This window comes from Eulemur rufifrons, chromosome 1, assembly GCF_041146395.1.
Source record: "Eulemur rufifrons isolate Redbay chromosome 1, OSU_ERuf_1, whole genome shotgun sequence".
NCBI lineage: Eukaryota > Metazoa > Chordata > Mammalia > Primates > Lemuridae > Eulemur > Eulemur rufifrons.
This window is the reverse complement of record NC_090983.1, coordinates 27228549-27240253: the sequence shown is the minus strand read 5'-3', so window position 1 is coordinate 27240253 and position 11705 is coordinate 27228549.

Below are 11705 nucleotides of genomic sequence, written 5' to 3'. Positions count from 1 at the left end.
CCCTATTGCTCAGCCTTTCCTGAAGAGTCTTTCTATTTCACCACAGAGCAATATGACCACTCTGAGGTCACCTGCCATTTTGATGGCAGTTATCAGCACACTGACCATTCCTCAGTCTCAAGGCCAGAAGTGCCCCACTGCCTGAGGGCTTTCTCGGACACCAGGGAGCTTCCTGAGGCCCAGGACAGGGGGTTTAATGCCCCAGTGCCAACCATCAACTGAGGGAGGGAGATAACTAGGTAGATAAGCATCCCAGCTTCCTGGTCCCACAGCAGGACAATTCTGTAGCATTTTCTGCCCAGCTCCTTGGAGAGTCCTCAGGACTAGTACTCCCTTCATTAACATACAGCATTGTAAGATGACTATAGTTAACAGTAATATATTATGTAGTTTTAATAGCTAGAGGGAAGATATTGAATGTTCCCAACACAAAGAAATCATAAATCTTTGAGAGGATGGATATGCTAATTGCCCTGATCTGATCGCTATACATTATCACTATACCTACCGAAACATACTAGGAACAAGTCCTAGTTCTGCTATTTAATAATTATATGACACTGACCTAGGAACCCCATGAATATGTACAGTTATGATTTGTCAAGTAAAAAACAAAATTAAATTCAAAAACCAAAAAATATAACCTCCATGGACTTCTCTTTCTTTCCGCTCTCTCGCTTTACCCACCCCCTCGCTTCTGTTTCCTTGGCAACACCTCCCAAGCAAACTGCCTATATCAAGCCCTTCCTTAGATACTGCTTCTAGGGAAAAGCTAAACCAAAACACCTAGTATCTGTATTTCCTGGATTGCCACCAATTTAAATTCTCTACTCTCTCTTAGTTCTTCAGGCCTTTCGTCTTATAGCTGAAGTCTCATTAATCTCTCTGCGAAAACAATGGACCATATACTCTGTATCACACATTTTAGCAACACAGAGGAGCTGTGTTTTTGAAATTTCAGTTTTCCTTTTCCTCTCTCCTCCACCAGTGTCTGTTTGTCGATGAAAGCAATAAGGAAATTTCTTTGCCCTCTGATGAGAATTGTGCACGTACTGTGATGTCTTGGAGGGCAGAAGTGACTGTAGTAAGCTTGCTTTTATGTATTTTTACTTCCATCCAATGGGAGGATAATTTTCTTATGGGATGCTTTTGGAGCAGGCAGTGGACACAGGAACTCATAGAATGAAAGCAAGAAGGCTAGCAGGCCTTGCAACATTCTCGTAGCTTCAGAGGCCCTGGCACCAGGTATAAATGCTGAGTAAGGCAAATGGAAGGTTGCTTGAAGGATACCTTGGAGGCACCCCCAGCGATAAGTGACACTGTTTGGGAGGATTTCGAAGGAGGGTTGGATCTCCCCCACAGATGAGAATGGAATAGAGGCTATGCTTTTGGGTTATGTCTCTTTTGACGATTTTTAACCTCCAGGCTCGTGTGGCCTGGAGAATATGCATTATTCTAAGACATTGAGACAGCTGTGATTATTTTCCACATTCTCTAAGTTGCTTCATTCAAATGAGTAGATGCATGCTAATGCATTCATGGACTAAACAGGCACAAAGGGATATTTTCCCAAAAAGCAAAAGCATAATGGCAGATACTGTGTGCAACTAGATGTTCTGTCATATTTGAACTTGGGTAGAACCTTATAAGTGCGAATGACACAGAGATAAGGGCTTCTGACACCTTGAAGAAAACCTAGAATTGGGAATGATTTGAAGAGATGAATCTGCTAAGAAAAGTTCATTAGGGAGATTGTTTGACTCAATTCTTTGGAAGGATGAAATTCATAAAGAGCTGCTTTAAGATCATGCAGACTCTTACAATTTCAGGACTCAGTGAAGTCCAAAGGAATAACATTTATTGAATGTGTTCTTAACTTGGGTACATAAACTCCCTAAAATTGAGTGTGAACTTTTTCTGGAGAAAGGATCTGTAGTTTCATCAGATTCTTAATGGGGTTTTTGACCCCCCCAAAAAGATTAAAAACCATGGGTATACTCGAAGAGAAATACCCTGGGTCACTTCAATATACAAACATGTGACCCCTGACCTGTTATTATTCATATGTAGATTTGCACTTAAAGCGATAATGATAACAACCACCACCACAGCCACCACCACCTCCAAAATGAGCCTGAGGATCATGATTGCCAAGCTGACATACGTGCTTTTGTATGTATGGAAAACATGGTTTTGTACTCAGATGTATATGGGTTCAAGTCCTAGTTCTGCTATTTAATAATTATATGACACTGACCCAGGGACTTTATCTCCTTTAGCCTATTTTCTCTCCTCTAAAGTGAGAATCCTACCTCATATGTTGCTGTGAGAATTGTTAATAGAAAGAATATATATGGCCTCCTTGGAATTCCTTCCTTACCCTCATAGCCCTCTGTTACAGGACTCAGATGGGTTACTGTATTGATTGGGGCTTACTTTTAGAGAAAAGAATCTATTCAAGCTGGTTTAAGTAGAAAAGTAATCACAATTTGGAGGGCTGAAAAAACAGATTCTAGGCCCAGTGTTCAGAAATGAATCTCAAAGCCATACTGCAGAATCAGGCCCCCTAGGAAGCTGCTGTATGTTCTGTTGTCAGGAAGCCATTTGCTGAATTGGGAAGCTGCCATAGCAGTTGTTGGCCATGAAGTCATACCACCACTCATTCAGTCAGGAAGTCACCATGAAGAGAAACCCGCCTCCACAACTACCAGCTCCAGTACTGGGCCGCACCTGTGATAGTCTTCTCTGCACAGTGACCAGGGAGCTATGCCTGGATGCTGCTGTTGTTCCCTCAGAGAAACCACATCCCTCTCTGACTATTCTTTTTTTTTTTTTTTTTTGTGAGACAAAGTTTTGCTCTGTTGCCCTGGGTAGAGTGCAGTGGTAGAGCTCACTCCAACCTCAAACTCCTGGGCTCAAGTGATCCTTCTGCCTCAGCCTCCCGAGTAGCTGGGACTACAGGCACATGCCACCAGGGCCCTACTAATTTTCCTGTTTTTCGTAGAGACAGAGTCTTACTCTTGCTCAGTCTGGTCTCCAACTCCCGACTTCAAGCAATCCTCCTGCCGTGGCCTCCCAGAGTGCTTGCATTAAAGGTATGAGCCATCACACCTGGCCCTTCTGTGACCACTCTTAAAGCAGAAATGTAGAAACAAAAAAGCAGGGCTCCTACCTCCCAATCTGATCTGAGGAACCTAAATCTCATCCAGTTGCATTCTAGCTGTGAGGAAGTCTGAAAAATTTAGGATTTTTTTCTATTAATCTTTCATTCTTTCCAGTGTAAGAGGGCACACTAGAAAGAGATTAGGGTGGATATATAGAGTTAATCTGCCATATATACTCTAGTAACTTTTGTCAAAATATTATCTTTTTACTTATTTTAAATTAAAAAGTAATACATTAATATATTCTCTTTGCAGCAGGTAAGAACGAAACAGAAATCTGCAGAGAGTGAATGTCCGCCCTGATCCGATCCGTTCCCACATTACTCCCCAGAGGAAATCACTGACAGCAATTTACCAGCTATTGGTTGAGTCTCTTGTCTGTGCATGTATTTATGTGTGTGTGAGTGTGTGTGTGTATACTTATATTTATTGATATAGGTACACGTATATATCTAAGAATTTAAAAAACATAAATACGATAATACCAGTCTATAACTTTGCTTGGAAATCTTTCCAGGTTTGGACATAAAGATCTAATAGGGGTCAGGAAACTTTCTGTAAAGGGCCAGACAGTAAATATTTTAGGCTACTTTAGGCTCTGCAGACCACATATAGTCTCTGTGACATATTCTTCTGTTTTCTTGTTGCTATTTTTCTTTAACAAGAAAACATTTAAAAATATGAAAACCACATATTTGTGAATTTTCCAATTTTCCTTCTGTTATTGATTTCTAGTTTCATTCCTTTGTGTCCAGAAAGGAGATTTGGTATGATACTTTGAATCTCTTAAATATAACACATATTTTGTGACCTAAGATATGATCTCTATTGGAGAATATTCCATGTGAACTTCAGATAAAGGTGTAATCCTGTTGTTCGTTGAAATGGAGTGCGCCGGGGTAAGGATCAGTAGTGTGTATCAGTCCAGGTCTCCCTACATTCTTCCCTGGGTGGCCAAATTGTGTCAGATCCATTAGAACTTTAAGACTGGTGAGACAGGTGATGTTTTTTTGGACATATGGGAGAAGTTACAATGCTGGGTACATGGACCAACTCTCCCTCCTCTGGGAGAAACTGAGAACTGGAATTTTTCTTCCACTTACTCTGTGCTGCACAGGTGGAAGGATCAGTGGCAGCTGTCAGCCCGAGACCCTGCCTCCATTTGTTCCTGGGTGGCTAAACCAAAGTGTACCTGGCCATGAGACCTCCAGGACTGGCAAGATAAAAGCTAATCCTCTGGGAAGCCCCCACAAAAGCTCCAGTGCTGGACACATGAACCAACCCTCCCCTCCTCTGCTGGAAGTTGGGAGCCGGCATGTCTTTTCCTGATCATATGGTGCTGGGCTGGAGGCAGGGTCTCTGGTGAGAGAATATCCCAAATCTCCTTACTGGCTTCAGTGAGTCTGATGTCACATTCTCTGGGGGTACAGAAGCTTTCAATTAATTTCTGACCTTTCGTAAAGAGAATTTTTCAGTGAATTTTTGCTGAATTGGTATGTTGCAGGGAGGGGGGAGAAGGATAGTCTAGGACTTTCTATACCGCCATGTTGCTGATGTAATGCCCTCATTGAATTCCTTGATTTTGCTGTCAGTTTGGCAAGTTCCTTATCCTTTTTGAGCCTCATTTCTTTAGTTTTCTTTTTTTAAACAAATCTATAAAGTGGAGGTGGCATATTAAGACCTCATTAGGTTGCGATGAGTATTAAATGAGGTGTATATATTTCCTGTGGGCATTACTGGCTTCTACTCCCAACGGAGCAGAAGCCCAGCCCAACGGAGCAGAAGCCCAGATCCATTTCATGCAGTCATTGGGGGTGGCTTACATTTGCTTAACCATCAGCTGGTTAATTAAAACATGGCTTTAGCTAATTTCTCCTTCTCTTATTCTGGACTGTCTTCTCTGAGAACTACCATTTCTGACCTTCCTCCAGCAACTACTTCCTCTTCTTTTTTCCATGTCTGGGAGGTGGGCTTTCTTGTAGGCACCACTGTTGTTCTCCACTAGGATCTGAACCTTCCTACGACCCATAACAGGCACTCTCCTAGGGTCAGAGCAGTGCTGTGGCAGTGGTGAGTCAGTCAGGGTGCTGCTCTCCCATGTGTCTGGTAGAGATATGGTAGGAATGTTGGGCTGCCACGTGCCAAAATCTTCCAGTATATTTATATATAAAGCTTTGCCTCTTACTGCTTGGAACGAGTTGTCTCTGGCTCCGTCTTCCCCTGTGAGGACTAAGACTTTGCAATTGGACAAATCTTATCATCCCTGCTCTTTCCCCCCTTAGGACCAGTTTTGTCTCAGGAGGCTCCTCATTGACTCATACAAACAGATTTCTGGCAAGAACTTCCCCATGGTTTTCCAGATATATGAATCAGAGCAGAAATGTACAGATGAGGTTCAAATGGAGGGTTATGCTATGTAAGTAAGGCATCCAACCTTCAAAATTGGTAGTTACTACTAGTTCTGAGCTTGAGTTGAATCATCTTTATTTGAGGTGCACAGAATAGGGCCATTTTGAAGTCATTTACACCTAAAGTTGGACTCGTACCCAGACTCTTCCTCTCTGTGTGACCTTGAGCAAGTTATTTAACTTTCTGAATTTCAGTTTAGTCGTGGTTAAAATAGTGATAATAATTCCTACTTCATGATTTGTTGTGGGAATGACTAAATATTATGTGGAAAATTCTTGTCAAATACTTGCTTTGCTTTTTATTTCCTTTTCCATTAAGCTTCTCTTTTGTGACTTATTAAGGCTGAGTTTTATTTCATTATGTTTCTATAATCCTTCTTTTCATGTAGTTCCCCCCCTCCTTCTTCTTTCTTTCCTTTCTTCCTGCCTGCCTACCTTTCTTCCTTTTTTTTCCTTTGCAGTATTTTAAAAACAGTAGAGGGCCGGGCGGGCGCGGTGACTCACACCTGTAATCCTAGCACTCTGGGAGGCCCAGGTGGGTGGATCCTTTGAGCTCAGAAGTTCAAGACCAGCCTGAGCAAGAGCAAGACCCTGTCTCTACTAAAAATAGGAAGAAATTAGCCAAACAACTAAAATATATACAAAAAAATTAGCTGGGCATGGTGGCACATGTCTGTAGTCCTAGCTACTCTGGAGGCTGAGGCAGTAGGATTGCTTGAGCCCAGGAGTTTGAGGTTGTTGTGAGCTAAGCTGACGCCACAGCACTCTAGCCTGGGCAACAGAGTGAGACTCTGTCTCAAATAAATAAATAAATAAAAACAGTAGAGAAATATTCTGATAATAGGACCCCATCATTAGAACATTGACAAGTTTTTCCAGCAGAAACAAATATATTTTGCTCCAACAACCTTATAGGCTTAATTTATAAGTAATGTTGCAACTTCCTTAAGAAATTAAACAGATTAGAATATTCCAAAATTATTTTAAAAAATTAAAATGTTAAAAATCACTCACAATCTTACAATTTAAATCAACACAAAGAACTTTCATATTGTGTATTACCTATCATAAACCAATAACAAGTGCTTAGTCCTCAAAGAAAAAGTTACAAATTCTGTATTAAAATAATCAATTACTTCCCATACTCATTACCCAAACACAATCTAATAGATATCTGTGATGCTCGAGGTGTTGTGAAGCCTAAACTACAACCGGATGTAAAATAATCTCATCTAAGCTGTAATATGGTATTAACTTTCTCAAAAATGTATCTGAGAATGGACTTTCTCTTTCTATCTACTCTAAAAGGCAGGGTTCAAGAGATAGTATGATTACTCCAAACCACAAGTGGGAAACAGATGACTTTGCAGCCAGGGACAGAATCAATCATCTTATAACTGTCTCCTTGTCATCCTTCTTACAAACTAAACCTGGCAAATGGTTGAGAACATGAGCTCATTAGTCAGTAGGACAAAAAAATATGTTGGATATACTGCAGGATATTTTTTCCTGAAATAAGGGATGAATGATAGTGCAGGATGAAAACAGGGATGATGAAGATGACTAAAGGCTACTTTTGATTTTTAAAAATAGAAATTCCATCATAGCTATGGACTAAAATGGTTCTAAGTGTTGTACTTTTAACCCTGGAGTATTCAACAGCATGTTTTTAGAATGAAGTTATGGAATCACAACATATTATCACTAGAAGGCATTGCTAATTTCAGTTTACAAATAAGAAGTTGTGATATATGTATTGGGCAAACATGATGGGCAATGTACCAGCCAATGGGGATGCCCCAATGAATCCTAAGTTACAACTCTGAATACTACCTGATTTCTACCCAGTCAACTGGGAAATGTTCAGGTTACAACAAAAATACATTTATATTGCCCTTAACATTTTTTTTTTTTTTTTGGAGACAAAGTCTCACTCTGTTGCTCTGGTTGGAGTGCAGTTGCATGATCATGGCTCAATGCAGCCTCAAACGCCTGGGCTCAAGCAAGTCTTCTGCCTCAGCCTCCCAAGTAGCAGGGACTACAGGTACAACCCACCATGCCCAGCTTAATTTTTTATTTTTGTACAGACGGGGTCTTGCTATGTTGCCCAGGCTGGTCTTGAACTCCTGTCCCCAAGTGATCCTGCCACCTTGGCCTCCTTAGTGCTAGGATTACAGGCATGAGCCACCGCACCCTGCTGCCCTTTACATTTTTCACTCTTCTATTCTCGACAATACTGCCAATTACTGTCATCTTGGGAATCCACATCTAGCTCAAATATGCAATGAAGGTTCTTGCTTAAGTCTTCAAAACCAGTAATCTCAGTGTTGCAGATATACATATAGGATTTCAGAATTTAACCAAGCCTGATAATAGACCTGTGCTCAAAGCCAGGCCAATCCAGTTAGGATCAGGACATTCCCAAGTGAACTTTGCTTTGAATGGAGTTTTAAAATTCCACTCAGGCCCACCAGTGGGTTAGGTAGGTATTCTTGGAACACCAAAAACAGGAAGCCTTGTTGGTATCACTGGCAAAAAGATAATCCCTAGATGACAAAGTTCTTAGCGTGGTGAAACAAAGAAAGTAATTCATTTCATAAAGATTAGTACATTAAGAATTCAATAAAGAGCAGTCACAGTCTTCCCTCTGGAATCGTGCAGAAGCAAAGCAGATCTCACATATGCTTAAAACGGCATCCAAAATTACTCTCTAAAGTGCTCATTTTGTGTTTTTCTTTTTCATGCAAAAACAAAAAAGTCACTATCAATCCATAGTTATCCAGTCACCTACTATAATAACTGAATGAGTTGGGAATAATTCCTCCATTTCAAATATTAATACTTTACATAATCCGGTACAATAGAGACTAATATTCAACAAAAACGATCACTATAAACATATGTAATGTAATCATTACAAAAATGCTTTGAGGAACACTTGGGTGAGTCAGGGTGTGGAATAAAGGTGAAGTTAATATTAAAAGGGGAGGACTTCCTGGAGAAGGACCTTGAAAGGAGGTGTGCAACCTGGAAGCTTAAAAAAGATGGAGAGTCTAAGCCAAGTCTTATATATGTGCGTGTTTGAATTTTCGTTAGAACTAAATTGTCCCTAATGGGATGAAAAATATAAAACATAAAGGTAGATCATTGACCCTAAAAGAAAGTTGCTTATAGATATGATGTCCTTACTTTTTCATACAACTTTCTCTTTAGCAGTTAATAATGATAAACCTCTAGTTAAGTGGAAAAATCTGGTAATGAAGCATTTTATTTATATAAGTAAGAGTTGACATGGCTTTTTTTCTTAGGCTGTAAAATATAAAAGTGCTGTTATTCGAACTTGACCATGTTTGACCTAACAAAATGGCAGTTTCTTCTGTGTCAACATAACACATGGATTAATAATTTAATAAAAATAGTAACATACATTTATATATTTAATTATCTTATATAAATGTTTTTCTGTATTTTATTTCTATACATTATATATTATAGTTAAGTATATTTAACATTAAAACCATACTAAACATAATATAGTTTGTTTTTGGGTTTTTTTTTTTTTTTTTTGAGACAAAGTCTCACTCTGTTGCCTGGGCTAGAGTGCCGTGGCATCAGCCTCGCTCACAGCAACCTCAAACTCCTGGGCTCAAGCAATCCTCCTGCCTCAGCCTCCTGAGTAGCTGGAACTACAGGCATGTGCCACCATGCCCAGCTAATTTTTTCTGTATATTTTTAGTTGCCCAGCTAATTTCTTTCTATTTTTTAGTAGAGATGGGGTCTCGCTCTTGCTCAGGCTTTTCTTGAACTCCTGAGCTCAAACAATCCGCCCACCTCAGCCTCCCAGAGTGTTGAGATTACAGGCGTGAGCCACCGGGACCGGCCCATAATATAGTTTTGATGATTGAGAAAGCACTTCCTTCTTCATTCACTAGACACTTACTGAGTCATACTATCATATGTTCCTGCACTGTGCCCATGCTACAGACACAAGGATGAATAAAAGGTAGTCCTTGCCCTCTAGGCTCTCACAGTTTAGTAAGGGAGATAATTACTAGAGAGACTTCATGTACAGGGATAAGAAGGAAGGTCCCGAGGTCAGAGAGACCCAGAGGTCTAGTCTGGTCTTTACCACTTTTGCTAATTGTCCAACCTCCCTCAGCCTCCTGGAAATAATAGTACTTCACAGGATTGTTGTGAGAATTAAATGTGAAAGTGCATGTGAAGTTGCTTAGCATTGTGTTGGACTTATCAAATACTCAGGAAATGTTAGGTATTACCATATGTGTTAAATGCTACTTAGGTAATTAGATGTGGTTGGTACTTGCTTCCCTTTGAGTGGAGTGAGGAAAACTGGTTTTAATTATAAGCAACATATTGTTACAGTGTTACAGCGAGTGGTCCCGCGGACAAACCGAGCGGCACACAGAGAGTCGGAGAATCAAGGTTTATTTGCCGGTGGGCTCAGAGGGGTCTCGCTACCAAATTTTGAGCCCCGTCCACCCAATTTTTCCCATTTTTATTAAGTTGGAGTGATCCAAGGGGAGGGGTTTCAGATGACTAATGCCCGCCAGGTAATAGGTTAGGTTAGTGTCTGCACCAGGTAATAGGTTTAGTGTTATGTTGATGTGCCAGGTGTTAGGTTAGTAATATGCTAATGTGCCAGGTGTTAGGTTAGTATTATGTTAATGTGGGTCTTCTGTGAGGGGTGAGGGTCTCAGATGGCTGTTGTGTTAAGTAATAGATCGGGGTTTTCTTTATCATTCTCCCCTTTGATGTCCTTATATGTCTATTATAGGGCATCATTTCTCAGTGGATGATAGCCTCGTAAGACCATTATGTGAGCTGTTGTTTTCTGGGTTATAGTTATTTTATAAATTTTATAACTGTGTTGAGTATGTAGGGGCCTATAGTGACAAGGAGAAGAATAGTTATTAGTGGCCCAGCCAGAGGTAGTAGCCATGAAGTCTATTGTCCCAAGTCGAAATCTTAGGTTTGTTTTAATTTTTTGGTTTTCTTTTGGATTTTTTTGTTTTCAGTTCCCTGACTTTTGTGGTTATTATTTCTGTCTGGTTTATATAGTAGTAACATTTTTTTTCTGGGAATATACAGGTCCCCCCCTTTTTAGCAGTGAGTAGGTCTGAGGCCCGTCTGTTCTGTAAGGTCACTGTTGTTGGTGAATTTAGTTGACTCTGGAGGGATGGTAGGGAATTTGTTATTTGTTTTATGTCTTTATTTAGTTCTTAGGATAATTTGTGGTAGATGTTTAGGGATGTTTTTATGTCTCTTACTCCTGTTCTTATCCCAGTAGTAATTTCTCCCGCTATGAGAACTGATGTTAGTAAGGCCTGCCTTTTCCGGGTGTTTGGGTGGGGGCTTAGTAGAGCTTTTAGTTCTTGAGTTTTAAAGATAGAAACATCTGGGGTGAGGAAGACCTGGGTGTAGGTCCCCGTCTAGTTTTTTTTAGGAGGCAGAGGTAGGCAATGTCTCTACAAAGAAAGAATATGCCATCCCGGGAGTAGGTGGCAGTGGCATTACTGGGTAAGGTTTGGTTATTTGTGTAGAGTTCACCCAGTATGAATCTCAATATTTTAGTTTTTCTCTTGTTAGTAATGTAAGTGATATATATGTGGGAAGTTGTGGCTAAACAAACATTGTATGTTACTGGGCCCATCAGGGATGTTTTGTTTGGGCCTGGGTTTAAGATATTGGAGTTTTAGCCTAGAGGTACAGGGACCCCAATATAGACTCATTTCTGGAGGGGTAAATAGACCTAACATGAAGTATGGTTGGGTAGGGCCTGGAGGGTCATACTGAGGAATCAAGTTATTAGGGGAGAGTTTCTAGGGGGTTAGTGATCTTTTGTATGTCTGTAAGATCTGGCCTCTTATAAGTTGACTCTGTTATTGAGGCTATTATAATTTTAGCTGAGTCCTTGTGTCTTTGACCTGTTGGAGTTTAGCCTGCTCTTGGACTCCTTCCCCATCAGACATTTCCCAGTGGGTGTAGTAAGTCCACAAGCTGGTTTGCCCCTTAGGGCTATATAGGTTTGAGTATCACCTGTAATGGTGCCAGTCTAATTTTTTTTTCCACGGTAGCACACTTGAGCCTCACTATAACATGTTTTTGGCATGTA